The sequence below is a fragment of the Fundulus heteroclitus genome, chromosome 14 (genome assembly GCF_011125445.2).
Source record: "Fundulus heteroclitus isolate FHET01 chromosome 14, MU-UCD_Fhet_4.1, whole genome shotgun sequence".
In the NCBI taxonomy this organism is placed as follows: domain Eukaryota; kingdom Metazoa; phylum Chordata; class Actinopteri; order Cyprinodontiformes; family Fundulidae; genus Fundulus; species Fundulus heteroclitus.
In genome coordinates this window covers 10544527-10563022 of record NC_046374.1, presented here as the reverse complement: position 1 = coordinate 10563022, position 18496 = coordinate 10544527, and positions in this window count along the sequence as shown.

Sequence of the window (18496 nt, the reverse complement as noted above, 5' to 3'; positions counted from 1 at the left end):
AAACTAAAGCGGACTAAACGCATAAAGTACAGTAATATCTGAGGAGGTGATACATCTGTAGACGTCCCAATTACGGACAATAAACTGGAAAAGTCCAATCTAACATGTGAACTTTTCCCGTTTATTGTCCGTATATGGGACGCATATGCACATATCAGTGCCTCGGATAAGACCGCATCTTTATGCGTTTAGTCCAGCATAAAGATACATCATTAACTTTTAGCATGGTGGATGATGGCTGATAATATGGGCCTGTGCTACAGGCACAGGACCCAGGCACTCTGCAGTCTCTTAGTCACATCTTGAAGTCCTCAGTATACCGTGGTTTTCTGCAACCTTAGTTGAGGGCATCTGTCTGGTAGACAAAGAGTTTTATAGCCACAGAACAGGTTAACGATCCCAAACACAAACCAACGTGCAGTATAAAAAGAAGGAGTGAAAAAGAAAATGATCAAAGTGTTGTAGTGGCTCCGTCAGTCCAGGGACCTGTACCACAGAGAGTGATTGGTTCCTTATCAGGGATACCTTAGGTTCAGTTTTAGATCTTCAACAAACCAGGTTCACTGCTTTCCTGGATTGTCACCTTGGTAACTACCTCTGGACAACCTGCTTTGGAGAACATTTACTTTCTAGATTTAAAACAAGATTAGGTGCCCCTCAGCCAATCGGTGACCTTAAGATAACGAATGAATAAAAAGGACAGTAGAGCATGAATGCTCTCCTCCTCCTGTCCTTTTTTTTTCTCTATTCAGAGTTTAAACAATACATCTTAATTCATCATAAAATCTTAACGATAGATAGCTTGGCAGAAAGTATTCTTGTGTACTTATAGTAGTGGTTCCCAACCCTGATCCTTAATGTCATTCACTCGTGACTGAGATCTGAAGTTTCTCCCACTCTTATTTTGTGCCATGGAAGCTGAAGTCTTCCAGTGTGGTTTGAGACTTTAGAAAAATCTAATGCTGTCACCGTCAGTCTCCTCTCAGAAGCCAACTCACAATGCAGTCATGTCAAACTGAAACTACCTTAGAAACAAACAAAAAAAAGACATTTTCAATTTAACACAATCATTTTTTTCTTTGTTTGTTTTTCTTTGTGAATTTAGACAGCCTCAAACATTTTTATGCAGCGCTGACTTTTCCTTATCTAGTATAACAGCACTGAATACCACATTTTAGTCTTAATGTATTTCTGGTGGTTGGGGGGGGGGCTTGAAATAGAAATGAAATAAATTGCCCTAAGCTGTTGGCTGATAACTCTGACAACTCAGCTTCAAGGTACAGATTATCTACTTAAATTTAGTTTCCTTCCCTTTTAGGAAATGTAGCCGAGGCCTCACTCAGCGTGGCACTCTGTGACCCCTCATTGCTTTTCAATTTCCCTTCCTGTGCAGCAGGTGTTAAAAGGTTAGCTGACTGGAAGATTACAGGTGAGTCATACTAGCTGTGGTCTCAGAGCCACCGACTGCTGGGCATATTAAAAGAGAGCCTTTGAACCCTTGACCCCCACTGTGAATGAACTCAGGGACTCTGATGTGTTGTTTGGGGCTATATTTGCCGGCAAGATTGCAGTCCAAAAGGATACAACAATAAAAAATACATTCTTCTCACTGATTGTACGTTTGTTGTGATTGCAGTGGCCTCTCACAGAATGATAAGCCCTGCATCCTTAAAGGTCACTTGACTGCCTGTGCAAGGCTTGTTCCAAACAGGGCAATCAGAGGCCGACGGTAACCCAAACAGAACCGTTTAGAGTACATCCAAGATGCTACATGGGACGACTAACGCGGCACATCACCCCAAATGCAGCATCTCTACTGTCAGACATCGTAGGGGCAGCGTCATACTGTAGGGGATGCTTTTTGGCAGCAGGGGCAAGGAAGCTGTTCAGAGTTACTGGACAGAAGGATGGAGCTAAAAACAGGACAATACTGGGAAAGAAAACTGTTAAAGGGTGCTGTAATGATTTAGACTAAGGACCCAGTATTCAGCCAGACAATTAGGTAGAGATTAACAGGATTTATTCAAAGTGATGAGGGGGTGGATCCGGCAGGCAAAAAACAATCCAGGCTGGTTACAGAGCAGAACATCCAAGCAAAAAACTAACAGGAACTGGGCAGAGTCAAAAAAGCAAACAGGTCAGATACAAAAATACAGAATGCTGGAGAGCTCTTACCCAGGGGCTGGAGAACGGGTGAGTAAACATGTGCGGCATGAGAAATGGGGACAAGAGATGTGACGTTCTGGCAGGGAAGCAGCAAAAGAGACGGACTTAAAAAGGCAGAAGAACAAAGGAGAGAGGGAGAGCCAATTAAAGAGACCAGGTGGAATTAATCAGAAGGAGAAGGAGTGGCTGAAAGACTGACAGAAATAGTGGCAGGGAACAGGACAGAACTAAACTGAAAGCTTGCAGAACCCTGACAGAATAATATAAAACAAAGACCAAAATCAAACCCAAACTATTCCATAATCCAAAAGTAAGACAGAACCTAAAATCATGACAGGTGCAAATGACTTTAGGCCGAGAAAAAGGTTCACCATCCAGCCGAGCCCTAAACATACAACCAGAGCTAAAATGGAAGAACTTAATTTAAACTGCATTTAAACTGTGCTGGAATGGTGGAGTCAAAGTTCAGACTGAAGTCCAACTGAGAATCTTTGGAAACCAGGGTTGTGAAATACAGATACTGATAAAGATTTTAACAACAAACGCTGTGGCAGTCACTGTTTACCTGTCTCACAAAATCAGCGCTATACTGAATATAAATTCTTATATAACACATATAAGTTCTTCTCATCATAACAATGACCTTTAACCAACAATTTTCCCTCTGGATGACCGTTTTTATCACCAACGAAAAACAAAAGCCATCAGGATCACATGATCTTAGCAAATCTTTGTGTCATGGTTGAGTTTTGGTTTGGCTTTGTTTTTCTGTTTTCATTTTTTCATCTCTTTTGGGTTAGGTTTGACTTTATTTATTGTTAGTTTTCAGTCATCAGTTATTTTCTGTCATTTTTCACTTCACCTCCTCAGCAGTCAGTCACACCTGTTATCATTTACCAGTCAATTAGCCAGACCCTTGTTCCACCTGTGAAGTGTTCTATTTAAACCTGCCTCTGCCTTCAGTTCAGCACTGGGCCGTCATCATTCCACACCTCTCCATGCCAGTCCCCGGTTTGCCTTGGAAGCTTTGTTTTGCTCCTGTTGTTAAGGTTAGTCCTGCCAGTCACTCTAAAGACTGTTCGTTCACTGTTTGTTCCTGGAGAGGTTCTGCTCTGTGTCCTGGTGTCTCCAGAGAACTGCTAGCTGGACTAGCCATCCTGGAAAGGCTCTGCTCTGTGCCCTGGTGTCTCTCAAGTTCTGCTAACCTGACTAGCCGCCCTGGTGAAGCTCAGCTCTGAGCCCTGGTGTCTCTCAAGTTCTGCTAACCTGACTAGCCACCCTGGTGAAGCTCAGCTCTGTGCCCTGGTGTCTCTCAAGTTCTGCTAACCTGACTAGCCGCCCTGGTGAAGCTCAGCTCTGTGCCCTGGTGTCTCCAAATGAACTGCTAACCTGAGTGCTATGAGGCCTGCTAGCCGAGCAGCACCTAGGAAGTGTGGACTCTCTGTCTCCGGGCCGTCAGCTCCTGCCATCACATTCATCCCTGACCTTCTGCAGTCCTGAACCTCCGGTCTTCATCACTCACCACCCAGCAGACTTCCTTCAATAAAAACTCAAACTTTTAGTCCCGTGTGTGCGTCCTGAGTTCATCGGTAAACAAAACCTTGACAGTACGGCCCAGTCAAAAGGTGAACTCAGGCGCCATGCGGGATTTACCTGCAGGAGTTGACGACCCGGATATCCTCGCATATGTGGAGATGTGCGAACGCCAGATGAGGGAGAGGTATGCCAAGATGGCTTCCGCCCGGGACCCTGCGCCACCCGTCCGGACCGACTCCACTCCCCAGGTGGTTTACGTGGGCGTTGTTACGACTACCCCGGAACCCAGGAAGAGAAGCCACTCAGCCTCTCGTCGTCTCGGTCATCACCTCCATGACTCGCAGCTGGCCCCTCGAGTGAGGCTCATCGTTCCACCTAGCGGAGCTCCACGCATCAAGGAGAGCCAGCTGTGGGATTTCTTCTACGGTGACCGAGACGACCTTCTGCCCTGCTGGCCAGCTGCCACCCCCCAGATTGCCCCGGATTCCTCATCTGTCCCCTCCCGGCGAAGACAGCAAAACCACCGGCGCGGAGGGTCCGTCAAGGCTCAAGAGGAGGTCCAGGAGGATCCGACTCCAACCTCGGCGTCCGCTGAAGCCTGTGGCCCGGCGCCGCTCTCTGAAGCCTGTGGCCCGGCGCCGCTCTCTGAAGCCTGTAGCGCGCCGCCGCCCTCCAAAGCCTGCAGCCCGTCACTGCCCGAGGTAGCCGAGGAGTTGGTTCCGCCTCCACCAGAGGACTCCGCTCTGCCGGCCACCGTAAGCGCCGCTTTGCTTCAGCCCGAGGCCTCCGAGGGAGCCGCTTTGCTTCAGCCCGAGGCCTCCGAGGGAGCCGTTTTGCCTCAGCCCGAGGCCTCCGAGGGAGCCGCTTTGCCTCAGCCCGAGGCCTCCGAGGGAGCCGCTTTGCCTCAGCCCGAGGCCTCCGAGGGAGCCGCTTTGCCTCAGCCCGAGGCCTCCGAGGGAGCCGCTTTGCCTCAGCCCGAGGCCTCCGAGGGAGCCGCTTTGCCTCAGCCCGAGGCCTCCGAGGGAGCCGCTTTGCCTCAGCCCGAGGCCTCCGAGGGAGCCGCTTTGCCTCAGCCCGAGGTCTCCGAGGGAGCCGCTTTGCCTCAGCCCGAGGTCTCCGAGGGAGCCGCTTTGCCTCAGCCCAAGTCCCGTGAGGAGGTCCAGGAGGACCTGCCTCCGCCCAAGTCCCGTGAGGAGGTCCAGGAGGACCTGCCTCCGCCCAAGTCCCGTGAGGAGGTCCAGGAGGACCTGCCTCCGCCCAAGTCCCGTGAGGAGGTCCAGGAGGACCTGCCTCCGCCCAAGTCCCGTGAGGAGGTCCAGGAGGACCTGCCTCCGCCCAAGCCTCGTGAGGAGGTCCAGGAGGACCCGCCTCTGGCCTCGGTTTCCACCGAGACCTGTAGCTTGGCACCGCCTCCAACTGATCTGTTCGGCCAGAGCCGCAGATTGCGGACTTCGAGCCGCTCGACTCTGCCTCGTCGGGGCCGTCCACCACGGCGCCCGCCTCTGACTTCTCTGTTTGGCCGGAGCCGCAGACTGCGGACTTCGAGCCGCTCGACTCTGCCCCGTTGGGGCCGTCCACCACGGCGCCCGTCTCTGACTTTCCTGTTCGGCCGGAGCCGCCGACCGCGGTCTCCGGGCCGCTTGACTTTGCCTCGTCGGGGCCGCCCTCCTCGAGGGTTTAGTCGGCCGATGCTGCTCCGCCGCCTGCCTCGTCCAGGACGACCTCCACGAAGACTTTTCTTTTTGCTTAGCAGCCGTTTTTGCCTGAGCCCTTAAGGCCAGTGCCTTAATTTTTGGGCTCGATTTCAGTTTTGATTACTTAGGATTTTGGGGGTTTTAGAGTTATTTAAGGGGTTCTTTGTTTTTTCTTAGAGTACTTGAGTTTCTATTTTCGTTTGTTTTTCCACCTCTGTTCTGGTGTTCCAGGTTTGCCTATAGTCTTCCGGTTTTTGCTTTGGTTATTTGTGTTTGCTTTAGAATCCTAGTTTTTTGCCTTGTTCTCTTAGTTTTTGTTCTAGCTTTAGTTATCTAGTGTTACAATAGTTTACCCGTTCCTGTCCTAGTTTCTTTGTTTTGGTTTTTGCATTAGTTTTATAGTTTTTTTTTTCTCTTGTACGTCTTGCTCTTTTTCCTAGTTTTTTTTTTTGTTTTATTTTGATTTTTCTAGTTTTTTGCTTCGGTTTTTCTTTTGTTGTCCCTACCCTAGTTCTTCTGGTTTTGTTCTATAGGTTAGTTCATGCCTGGTTTTCTAGTTTTTGGTTTAGATCTTTAGTTTCCCAGCGCTTCCTAGTTTTGTTTTGGCCCCCTAGCTCTTATTCCCCTGGCGTGTTAGAACGCCCTCTGTCTCCTGGCATTTTAGGATGCCCTCCGCTCTTGTTTCCTGGCATATTAGGATGCCCTTTGTTCCTGTTTCCCTGGTGTTTAGATTTCTAGCGTTAGATTTAGTGTTCCCGGCGTGTTTAGACACGCTCTGTTCTTGGTTCCCCGGCGTGTTAGGACGCCCTCTGTTTTCGGATCCCCGGCGTGTTAGGACGCCCTCTGTTCTCGGTTCCCCGGCGTGTTAGGACGCCCTCTGTTTTCGGTTCCCCGGCGTGTTAGGACGCCCTTTGTTCTCGGTTCCCCGGCGTGTTAGGACGCCCTTTGTTCTCGGTTCCCCGGCGTGTTAGGACGCCCTTTGTTCTCGGTTCCCCGGCGTGTTAGGACGCCCTCTGTTCTCGGTTCCCCGGCGTGTAAGTACGCCCTCCGTTCTTGTTCCTAGGCGTTTTAGACGTTCCTGCTTCCCTCATATCCCGACGTTCTCTTCCCCAGCCCCGGCGTTTTCCTCACGCCCCGGCGGGTTTCCCTTTGGCGCTAAGTACGCCCGTTCCTTCCCTTTGGCGCTAAGTACGCCCGTTCCTTCCCTTTGGCGCTAAGTACGCCCGTTCCTTCCCTTTGGCGCTAAGTACGCCCGTTCCTTCCCTTTGGCGCTAAGTACGCCCGTTCCTTCCCTTTGGCGCTAAGTACGCCCGTTCCTTCCCTTTGGCGTTAAGTACGCCCGTTCCTTCCCTTTGGCGTTAAGTACGCCCGTTCCTTCCCTTTGGCGTTAAGTACGCCCGTTCCTTCCCTTTGGCGTTAAGTACGCCCGTTCCTTCCCTTTGGCGTTAAGTACGCCCGTTCCTTCCCTTTGGCGTTAAGTACACCCGTTCCTTCCCTTTGGCGTTAAGTACGCCCGTTCCTTCCCTTTGGCGTTAAGTACGCCCGTTCCTTTCCTTTGGCGCTGTCGTACGCCCGTTCCTTCCCTTTGGCGCTGTCGTACGCCCGTTCCTTCCCTTTGGCGCTGTCGTACGCCCGTTCCTTCCCTTTGGCGCTGTCGTACGCCCGTTCCTTCCCTTTGGCGCTGTCGTACGCCCGTTCCTTCCCTTTGGCGCTGTCGTACGCCCGTTCCTTCCCTTTGGCGCTGTCGTACGCCCGTTCCTTCCCTTTGGCGCTGTCGTACGCCCGTTCCTTCCCTTTGGCGCTGTCGTACGCCCGTTCCTTCCCTTTGGCGCTGTCGTACGCCCGTTCCTTCCCTCTGGCGTTGTCGTACGCCTGTTCTTCCCTCTGGCGTTGTCGTACGCCTGTTCTTCCCTCTGGCGCTGTCGTACGCCTGTTCTTCCCTCTGGCGCTGTCGTACGCCTGTTCTTCCCTCTGGCGTTGTCGTACGCCTGTTCTTCCCTCTGGCGTTGTCGTACGCCTGTTCTTCCCTCTGGCGTTGTCGTACGCCTGTTCTGCCTTGTGGCGATTGTTCGCCTGTCAACGTCGGTTAGACATCTTTTGTTTTGCCTACCAGCATCTGTTAGACATCCTTTTTAGTTCGCCCTAGTGGGTAGTTTTGGTTTGATTTTAGCCCACCATCCTACCTTCCCTCCACCCACCCAGGTTAGATCAGCTTGGTTATGACTCTTGCCCGCCATCCTGCCGTCCCTCCACCCACCCTGGTTCGGTCACTTTGTAGTTTGATTTTAGGCCATCCGGAGTCCGGCCTTGAGGGGGGGGTAATGTCATGGTTGAGTTTTGGTTTGGCTTTGTTTTTCTGTTTTCATTTTTTCATCTCTTTTGGGTTAGGTTTGACTTTATTTATTGTTAGTTTTCAGTCATCAGTTATTTTCTGTCATTTTTCACTTCACCTCCTCAGCAGTCAGTCACACCTGTTATCATTTACCAGTCAATTAGCCAGACCCTGTTTCCACCTGTGAAGTGTTCTATTTAAACCTGCCTCTGCCTTCAGTTCAGCACTGGGCCGTCATCATTCCACACCTCTCCATGCCAGTCCCCGGTTTGCCTTGGAAGCTTTGTTTTGCTCCTGTTGTTAAGGTTAGTCCTGCCAGTCACTCTAAAGACTGTTCGTTCACTGTTTGTTCCTGGAGAGGTTCTGCTCTGTGTCCTGGTGTCTCCAGAGAACTGCTAGCTGGACTAGCCATCCTGGAAAGGCTCTGCTCTGTGCCCTGGTGTCTCTCAAGTTCTGCTAACCTGACTAGCCGCCCTGGTGAAGCTCAGCTCTGTGCCCTGGTGTCTCTCAAGTTCTGCTAACCTGACTAGCCGCCCTGGTGAAGCTCAGCTCTGTGCCCTGGTGTCTCCAAATGAACTGCTAACCTGAGTGCTATGAGGCCTGCTAGCCGAGCAGCACCTAGGAAGTGTGGACTCTCTGTCTCCGGGCCGTCAGCTCCTGCCATCACATTCATCCCTGACCTTCTGCAGTCCTGAACCTCCGGTCTTCATCATTAACCACCCAGCAGACTTCCTTCAATAAAAACTCAAACTTTTAGTCCCGTGTGTGCGTCCTGAGTTCATCGGTAAACAAAACCTTGACACTTTGATTTTCTCTCTCGCTATGCTCTGGTTCCAATTGCATCCTGACCTCTGAGCGTGTGTGTGTGTGTGTGTGTGTGTGTAGGAAGGTGTGATGTAAAGAAATGTGTTCCTGTCAAAAAGCCATCATCCAACATAATAAAGGCCATTATGTACAGTGTCACACCAGATGTCCCCGCAGTGTTTTGCAGTTTGCGAGCAGTTGTTGTTCTCCTGTAATTAGCGTTACTTGTAACTGGAGTGTGATATCTCATGTAGGTGTGTGACACGCACACGCACTCACCTACGCGGTCACTTCGCGGCCCCGGATTGCGTAACAAAGATGCGCTAACCACACACGGCACACCTACAGCTGCGTTGCTCACTTTAAAAGTTGCATAACAGGACAAAGTTTCGCTGCAGATCCAAGTTTTATAGTGCACTGAAACAAATGCACATTTGGCTTTCAGAAGTGTGTTGTTGTTTAATTATTGATCTGTGTGTTTTCATTTCAAATAAAAGCTTTGTTTTTGTTGAGAGAAGCTCAACTAATTTCCTTTTCCCTCAGAGTGATTCGTAGTGGGCCCGTTGACGCTGAGACATGCGGCAGAGATGTCTGACATCTGCCATCTGTGAGAACCAAACACACAGAGAAGGGGTTCAGGTCAAAATGAGTCAGATCCCTTTTAGAAATTATGCACATTTCTGTTTTTTCTGTAGTTTTTTTTTCATAGCTTGACTGACTGATGTTAAAAGGCCTGGCATACGGCAGAGATTTCTGCTCCCCCGCAAGCTGTTGGATGGAGACGAGGCAACGGATCCTTGTGGGAGGATTTTTCAACAACAATAGAAAACATTAAAATGTGAAAAATGTTATGTTGTAATCTTTTTAACATTTCATTCAAATGCCACAGGCCTCCAGCAGGTTTCTATCATTTCGTGTTTCCAGTGATTTTTTTCCCCCACTACAGAAACTTTTTCTAGGAACCGAGGTAGATTTCTCTGGCTTCAACCCTCCTTCTGTCACAACATCTACAAAAAAAAAAAAAGATTAATAGAGCAGAAATGTAACAAGTGGGAGGGTAGTAAAGTGAAGTTTAAAAGTATTCACACCCCTGGCAGGTTTACATTTGTTTCAACTCAACCAAGGAGTTTCAATGAATGAAATTGCTTTATTTGTTTCTGGAAAGAAACAATACAAGTAATTACCAAATGATGCAATGTAAAAAGAGCATCAATTTTGAAATTAATAAATTAAATGAAACGTTTTTATTCACAGTTCATTTAAAACTACAGATCTGTTGCTTTATGTCTGTTGGTTGTGCTGTTCTTTTTGTGTCTCTTTCCAGGTGATGGAGCAGACAGAGGACATTTTATCATTCTCTTCCTTTTATCTCTTCTTTCTTTCACCTCTTCTTTCTCTTTTTTTTCTCTTGTTTTTCTTTTACTCTCCTACTTTCCCATTGTAGTGTCCATATAATTTGAAATTCTCCCTGCAGGAATCACAATAAAGCTATTTACACGCACAAATCAAGCGGAGCATTATGGCGAAAGCTGTTTGCTCCACTTGAGAAAGTAAAATCTGTCGAGCTCTATTTGGCATTAAGATATCAATTTTTATTGCCACACTGCTAGACAGGACACTGGAAGAAAAAAAAACAAACAAACTACAGCTCAATTTCTTTATTTATTTATTCTCCTCAGAACTTTATGGAAAAATCTTCATTGTCATCACAGCCTTCAAACACTAACCTGGCAAGCCAGATTGATAATGCGTGGCACTCTTCGGTTTAGTTCTACACATTGTCAGTCTGGGCCTGTTCCCATCTAGACAACATCTTCTCGAACGGCTGAGGCAGGAGTGGAACAACATGGATTCCCATGTGTTTGTCAACGCGCACATACTTCGACAATTCAGCTTGCAGGCAAGGTTAATCAGGCACTTCCTATCAATCGTTGTAGGTTTCCATAATCAAATTATATTAAAGACATGGGCTGTCATTTTTTTTTTAGATCACGTTTCATGTAAACAATTCCCAGCAATCATCTAGATCAGTGGTCTCAAACTTCAATTCTTGAGTGCCGGTGTCCTGCAACTTTCCGACATGTCCCCAGCCCTACACACCTGAATCAAATGGCTAAACTACCTCACTCGCTCTGCTAAGGGGCTCAGATTTGAGTCTTACGTGTTAAAGCAGAGACGCATCTAAAGGTTACAGGACACTACCCCTCGAAGGCTGGAGTTTGGGACCACAGACCTATCTTACTGTGTGAAACACAAAGCGTCTCTCTGGGTTTATTCAACACAGCTCAGTGATCAGTGATCCAGTTCTTATGGTAATTCTGTAAATCCTTTAAAGTGTTAAGCAAGTGTCAAACAAGATACTTGGCGATCTTATCTGTTTCAGAGCCTTCTCTCCCGGACAGAGAAGTGTATTATGTTTGCTGAATATGTATGGTTTTGTATGCTGGTCTGTTCAGGTACAGCCTCATGGGAGGGCTCGTTTGAATTAACAGAACATGAGTGAACATGGGGGCCAATTGCAGTGCTGTCATTGATTTTGCACTAAAGTCCCTGACTTGTCTAATAGATGTTTGAACATGGGCTAGACAGTAACCTGGCTGCCCACTGTCAATCACTATAAGAAATCTATTCATAATCAATTATAGCTCACATAAAAAACATGTTTAAAGGCTGTTCCGATGTTTATATTTTTATTTAGACCTTGTCACATTTGGAAATATGAATCAATTACTTTATAACTGAGCTGAAAATCTGATAAACAGGAAAGTGAGGCAGTAAATGCGAGCACAGAGGAACTGCAGTCGCCCTGATGGAGTAATCATGACTAAATGAAATTGAAAATGGAATTTTGAAACACTGAATACGTATGCTTGTTATGCTGGTTTCATCTATTGGAGATCACATTTGCTCCGTAACTGCCAGCAGTTTTCCCGCCGCTGTTCACTTCCCACAAAATGATTTCACTAGCAATAAATCAACTTCCCGTGTTATTGTATAGCCGTTTTTTCTTAGTGGCACCAACATATCCATTATTGCCACATTATCTACTGTTATTACAGATGTTAACATCCATCTGTGGTTCGGTTAATGAACCTGTGAGCAATAGATGGGATTTTAATGTTGAGTCTGGCCGTAGCTAGGAGTGGAACGAGATCTAAAGTTATTAAAACGGAACAATATTTTTGATCAAAGCGAAGTAAGTGGAATCTATTGTGGAAGGGGGTGATTCAATCTTGACATCCTCTATCTGTGTTGGCTCTCAAATGTGCACACAACCCAGTTACAAAGCCAGGTTTTTGCTATCCCCAAGAATTAGACAATGAAAAATAATTTCAAAGTTTGTCCACATGTAGTGTGACATTTACTGTCCTGTTCAACTGAAATTAAAATACAAATCAGATTGAGGAAAATCAGATCAAACATTTAGGTACATTAACCCAGTTCCACATGTGTGCATCCACTTAAACTCCTTTTTAACAAGTTCTGTTAAAAAAAATCTAAATATCATGAAAAAGTTATTTTCTTGCTAATCATTTCAGAAAGTGAAACTCATATATTATTTACATTCATTACGCGTCGTTTGGACTATTTGAAGCATTTATGTCTTGTCATTTTCATGATTATGGCGTCCAGATAATGAAAACCAAAAATTCAATGTCTCAGAATATTATACTCCAGCTGATAAATGTCTTTTTTTCTTTTGGTAACTCTAGCCTCATATTCCTGATCCAAATGTTGTGTATCATCTTTTCACTAAGGTTGCATGTATTGTATAGTTACACCACTGATTGTAGCACTCATGTAGAACAGAATATCGCAACACTGCATCAGCACCACCTGGACAGGTCGACATGGAGAAACAACCATGCAGGCAAATCCACATTCCTAAGCACAGTTTGGAGAGACCAATGAACCAAACAGTCAAGATTTTGGAATGTGAGAGAAAGCCAGAGTACTTGGAGAGAACCCACACATACATGGAGAGAACTCCATGCAGAAAAGACCCCAGGCTGGGATTCAAACCCAGGATGTGCTTACTGCAAGGCAGCATTGCTACCACCTGCTCTGGCTCATTATGCCTCATGTCATTCCAATTTATAACATCCCTTGAAATTGATACATCATCAGTATGAAACCTTGCTGGACATATCCTCGGGATTTTTAAAAACATTAAGATTTAAGGAAGGGGGTCCTTTTTATAATGCATAACACTGCATGTGGCACACTGGCAACAGGTTTCTTATCAATTCTGTTTTTACCCAAAGAAAAATTTAGCAACAGCCCTCTATTTTTGTTTTAGACATTTAGAGATTTGCTTGGTCGATTACAAAAGCTTGTTTATTGATTGGTCCCTCTGTAATGGGAGCTGGCGTTTGTCTTCAATGCCCCGATGTCTTGTTTATGAGGGACGCCAGAAAGAAGCAGGAGATGGACAGAGAAAAAGAGCCGAGTTATAAAAAGCAAAGCGCTTGATTTACCCATATAACAATGTTTCATTCCTCACCAATAGTCATGAGTCAATGGTCAAAATCAAAAGAAGGAGATCCAGGAAACAAGCAGTGAAATAGGCTTTCACTGCAAAGTGTGGAGCTACAAAATTGTGGGGCGCTTGGATAGAGGTGTTCCTCCTCCTCATCAAAAAGGAGTCATTTAAAGTGGCTCTGGCATGTCAACAGGAGGCATGTACACACCTTCCGGCGGGGGTTTTCCAGGCATGTCCAACCAAATAGCCCCCATTGTGACACCGTGAGTCTGACAAGTAATGTTTTTCATCAGCCACTGAGCATAAAAACATGTGCACCTCTGCTTTGGACCACGGTATTGATTTGGGGGCTTCCGTCTTTGTTCAGTAGCTAATGATATACTCAGTAGCTGCTGTGGCTGATTTTTTTAAATATGGCAGGTCTGATTCCTGTTTTTGAGTAGATCTAGTTACACAAACAGTGACTTCTGATGTTGTGTGTTGGGAGCGACTCACTGCGCTTGGACACACATAAAAGCAATTATTAAAAACGGTTACTAATGAAAAAGCAATTTGACTCATAACAAACCACTCTGAGCTGATAGTAATAGAAAAGTAATAGTGGCCCTCAGGCAGATCCACAATGTGGCAAAGGGACCACATTTCTCTTTTGGCCTGTGTGCACCATGGGTGTTCCCAGGAGGAGCTGGAGCCTGGCTCTGGGTCTGGGATGTCTAGGTCTCCTGTACAGACCTGTTGCCCCAGGGACCTGGTTTTTCATAAGCACCAGATGATGGATTGTGTTATTAACACATTTAATAATTATTGCTACTCTGACCTTTTCAAAGTTGTCAGTTGTCTTCTTGCAGATTAATTGGTAGTAATAATTAGCGACATTCTGTATCCAAAGTAAAAAAAAAAAGTCCTTATTGTTATTGTACAATGATATTGCCACACCAGTGGCTTCTATTGAAAATTCTCAACACTTCTGATAAAAAAAAACAAAGCTGAACAGCTCTGTTTTACTATACCTTAGCACAATGCATCCAGGGTGTGTTAAAATGCCTTGATGCAACAAACCCCATCATTTGTGTATTTGAGAAAACAACTCATCAGTACTTGACCAGTATTTTTAGATGGTCTTCAGTATTAATAAAGTAGTTTGGGTAGAATAAGATAACTTTGCCTGCAAGATGAATTCTTGTAGTATTTGTGCATGCATAGCTGCTGTTATCACATCTGTTTTGTAAGAATCCACAATTCCTTCTTTGATAGTAGAACAGCAAGAAGTACCTTGAATAGCTTACCTTCTTGTGGTTTTTCATGACGCCTGCTGCTTATGTTTCAATTTGATACCGTGATTGGCTAAAAGCAACCTTTGGTAGGCAGGCCCTAGGTGTCGCTTCGCCCAATCAGCTCAGAGAGTTTTGCTGAAATTTCCTGCGTCCCTCAAACAGATTCAAATGGAGCAGGTCCAGATTGATAATGTGCAGAACTAGTGCTACAAATTATCAGTCTGGCTGGCAAGGTTAAGAATAACAAGGCAGTTTAATCTTCAATAAACTTGCACTAAAATACTGTATATGGGTAAAATTAAGGGGTATTGGCCAGACAAGTATTAAGCGTGGTTGACTTTCAATGCTACTGTTCTGCCCTCCAGGTGCCAGTAGGTTAAACATCCTGGGCCCAGACTCTGTCTCCTTTCTCCATTTATTGACCTTATTATAGATCTCTTCTATTTTCTGCTGAGCAGCCGGCATACAATAAAGAGACACGGTAATTTCAAACACTTTCCGGATCTAAGAAGTGAAAAGGTCAGCAACAGCTTCTCTAGATCAGTCTCAAGAAATGATGGCCTTGGTTCACTGTCCTTGCGACTGCAGCCAAGGTGAAGCTGTGTCAATGTAGCAGCCGTCATTAAAGAGCGAGATAACTTCTTGGCTGTGTCTCCTAAAATACATGAAGGACTGAGTGAGGTTGACTGAAGGATATAAGGATATTTCCTGTCAAGTTAATCTGTACGATGAAACTGAATTTGGAATTGCAAATGAAAGCAGCAGCACATTATTCTGACCATACTTTTTAGCCTTTAGAGACACAAGGGACCTAACACCATCCAGTAAGAGACAAGGTGCCTGTACAAACCTTTGTACCAAGGAGCGATACCCAATGGGCTCTGGGATTGGAAAATTAGGGGAACAGAACCCCAAAGCACAGAAGGACAAAGGGAGGGGGGGGGGTACCATTGTGTCTGGTGATACAGCCTCAGGATGATTATGAGGAAGGTTAGAAAGTTATTAACACAGGGACAGGTACAAAGGGCTAATGTAGGTCAATGAGTATGCCACGGATGACTGCAGTAAATATATGCTTAGAATGAATAAAGGGCATCCTTACATAGAGTGGTCTCCATGGTGATTGATTGGTGTCACTGCTCTGTCGAGGCCTGAAGGAAAAGCCTCATTTGTTCTTAAGGCAAACTGATGAAATGAAAGGTGGGCTAGATGGTGCTTATATAATGGAAAGCGTCTTTTAAAATTGACAAATGAATGCTTAGTGTGTCATTGAGTCGTCGTAATTGCTGACACTTTTCAAACAGTGATGGTGATGAATCGAGACAGGTAGGCCAACTATTAGTTTAAGGGGGAAATGATTGTAAGGAACCTCGATTGCTGCTCGGTAAATAAAAAAATCCATGTACGATTCAGTGACCTTCGTCGCTGTCACCACAAACTGAGCGGCTGCATAAAACATCCTCCCATCTCTCCTGAATCTCGGCAGCCACTTGGTTGCCTTTGACGGCCAGATTTTGATGGTGGATGTGCTTTTGCAAATTCTTCACAGCATGTCGCTTCATTAACAGCTCCATGTTGGCTCGATGTGTACAAAGGCTTGTTGCTGCGCTCTTTGAGGTTACCACCTGTTTGCTCGCTCAGTCCCGTGTTCTCATGGAAACCAATATGGTGAAGAGCTAGTTCACTCAAACACTCAATGGCCTCTTTGTCTTCTCTCCGGGCTGTGATTGTCTATAGATGGTTTATGTCCGTCACTGCTCTACTGTTTTTGCCACTGCGTGCTTTATGGACTATTAAGCTGCACTTGCGTTACTCTCGCCAGTCTTTCCTCACATGTTCCTCTCTAGTATTCCCTTAGGGTGAGAAAGGTCAAAGTGGTCTTTCTTGCTCAACTTTTCATAGCAAAAATGTTGCTTTAGATTACGCTTCAAATTACTGGCAATGGAAATGTTTCTGATCAATGCATTTCATTCTTTCTCTGCATTTCAGTTTTAGTTTCAATGGATCACACAAAGGTAGAAATGCTTTCTTTTTCTGTCTTTCTGCATCTTTTTCTCTTCAATGTGGATCGCAGAGTTTAAATTATATTCTCGTTAGATCATTTATATGGAGCCAGGTCATTCTACAGTACTTTACAAGACAAGTAAGTCATTCATATCCAAAGTCGGTCCAAATGCACATTCATTTTATTCAAGTTACATAACGTTCAGCTCAATCCAACTATCCTAATCAACTAATCATATGTCAGTTCGTGCAAAGTTTTGGAAAGAGTCAAAGCCAATTGCATCAAGTCATTCACTTTGGAGCAGTATTTAATTTTGAGTAAGCATGTGGCAAAAAGCACTTCCATTTAACAGAATGAAAGCTCCAGTACAATCAGGTTCAGTGTGAAGAGCCATTAACAGGCACTAGATGCTGTAGCTCTAGATTAAATTAAGATACTTCAATCTTTACAGCTGAAGCATTAATGGAATGGCAGATGCAATAATATGAAAAAATATTTCAATGCAAGGGTTGTATCCTGTTGGGCTTTTCATGCCTTTGTAAACTCCTTAGGACAACGGTAGATAAAATGTGCTCTGACTCTCTTTGTGCCTTAGAATTACAGGAGGCAGTTGTAGATAAGATAAGATAAGATAAGATAAGATAGTCTTTATTGATCTCATGATGGAACAATTCACTATATATATATATATATATATATATATATATATATATATATATATATATATATATATATATATATATATATATATATATATAGACCACTAAGAATGTAAATGAGACATCATATGCCCATTCCTATTTCCTTTTTTGTATTTTTTGGTATTCTTTCTGATCCATTGTATATATGAAGATTCACTGTATATAACTGAATGCACCTTCCCTGCTCTGCACCTTCTTGTATGAGCCGATGTGACGAGTAAATTTCTCCATTGTGAGATCAATAAAGACTAGCTTATCTTATCTTATCTTGTAAAGATAATATCTTGAGTGTGACTCCCCAGCGACCAAGTCAGATTTTTTTTTTTTTTGCAATTCTCAGATATTTGGGCTGAACAAGTCATTTAATTTATTTTTTTTTAATTTTTTTTTTGGCAAATTGATTTTAGAGTAGGCACTTTAAAGGGTCATGTATTTGACCATAAAAATAAGATATATAAACCATATATACATCTTCAAAAAAAATAATATAGAAAGCCAGATGAGTGATGCAGCCCATGGGCCATCCTGCAATGCCTCGCAGTAAAGTGACGGCTGGGCGTGGTCGAAGACCACCCTGATCTACAGTGTTAGCGTTACTCACTCTTTCACTTTGCACCTGTGCTGGATGTTGCTGACTTGTTCGGCTCCATCACAGACATATAGACGCCTCGTAGAGTGCTGAATCGCACGTCGCCGCCGCCATTATATTACAAGTGGCACAGTGGAGCGACTTAAAGAAGATGCCTCTATCATGTGGTCCATGAGTTTGCACTAATCGATTCACAGTACAAACCAGATCTGCTGGCGTTATGTCTCACAGGTAAGAATAAACATATACTTATGTTTCTATTGATAAGATTGTTATATATCTTTGGGTTCCATCGCTTCTCCTTGTTTACTCATTGTGTGCATGTGCAATATCATACCTCCGGATCATTTGGTCTTGTTTTCAATTAAATTCAAATTGAAATATACTTTATTGACCCCAAAGGGAAATTAAATGTTGTAACTCCCACTGATCCAAATTCTTCAAAGAGTTATTGCAGATACCAGATAGTGATGACTGTTGGCATGAAAGATCTGTTGTTGTAGTATGTATTGCAGCAAATTTGAAGAAGCCTTTGACTGAAGACACTCTGTTTTCCTAGGACACAGTTGTCCATGCTTTTCTTGGTTTTATAAAGAATCCTTCTTTGCATTATCATCTCCAGAGGATCCACAGTTGTTCCCAGAACAGAACCAGCCTTCTTTATCAGGTTGAAGAGCCTTTACTTACCTGTTCTGGTACATATAACACAAAATGCTTTGTTTACTAACAGATAGAGCAAAAACAAAAATGTAAAGCCATCAGGGAGTGATTATTTTTTCGAAAAACCTTTGTATGCAGCCAGAGATACAGAAATGGCATAGAAATTTGTAAAGCCACAAACAATGACTAGGGCCCTCTAAATTGCCTGTCTGGTGGTAAAAACCACGGTAGAGCAAAAATCTGTAACTCCTC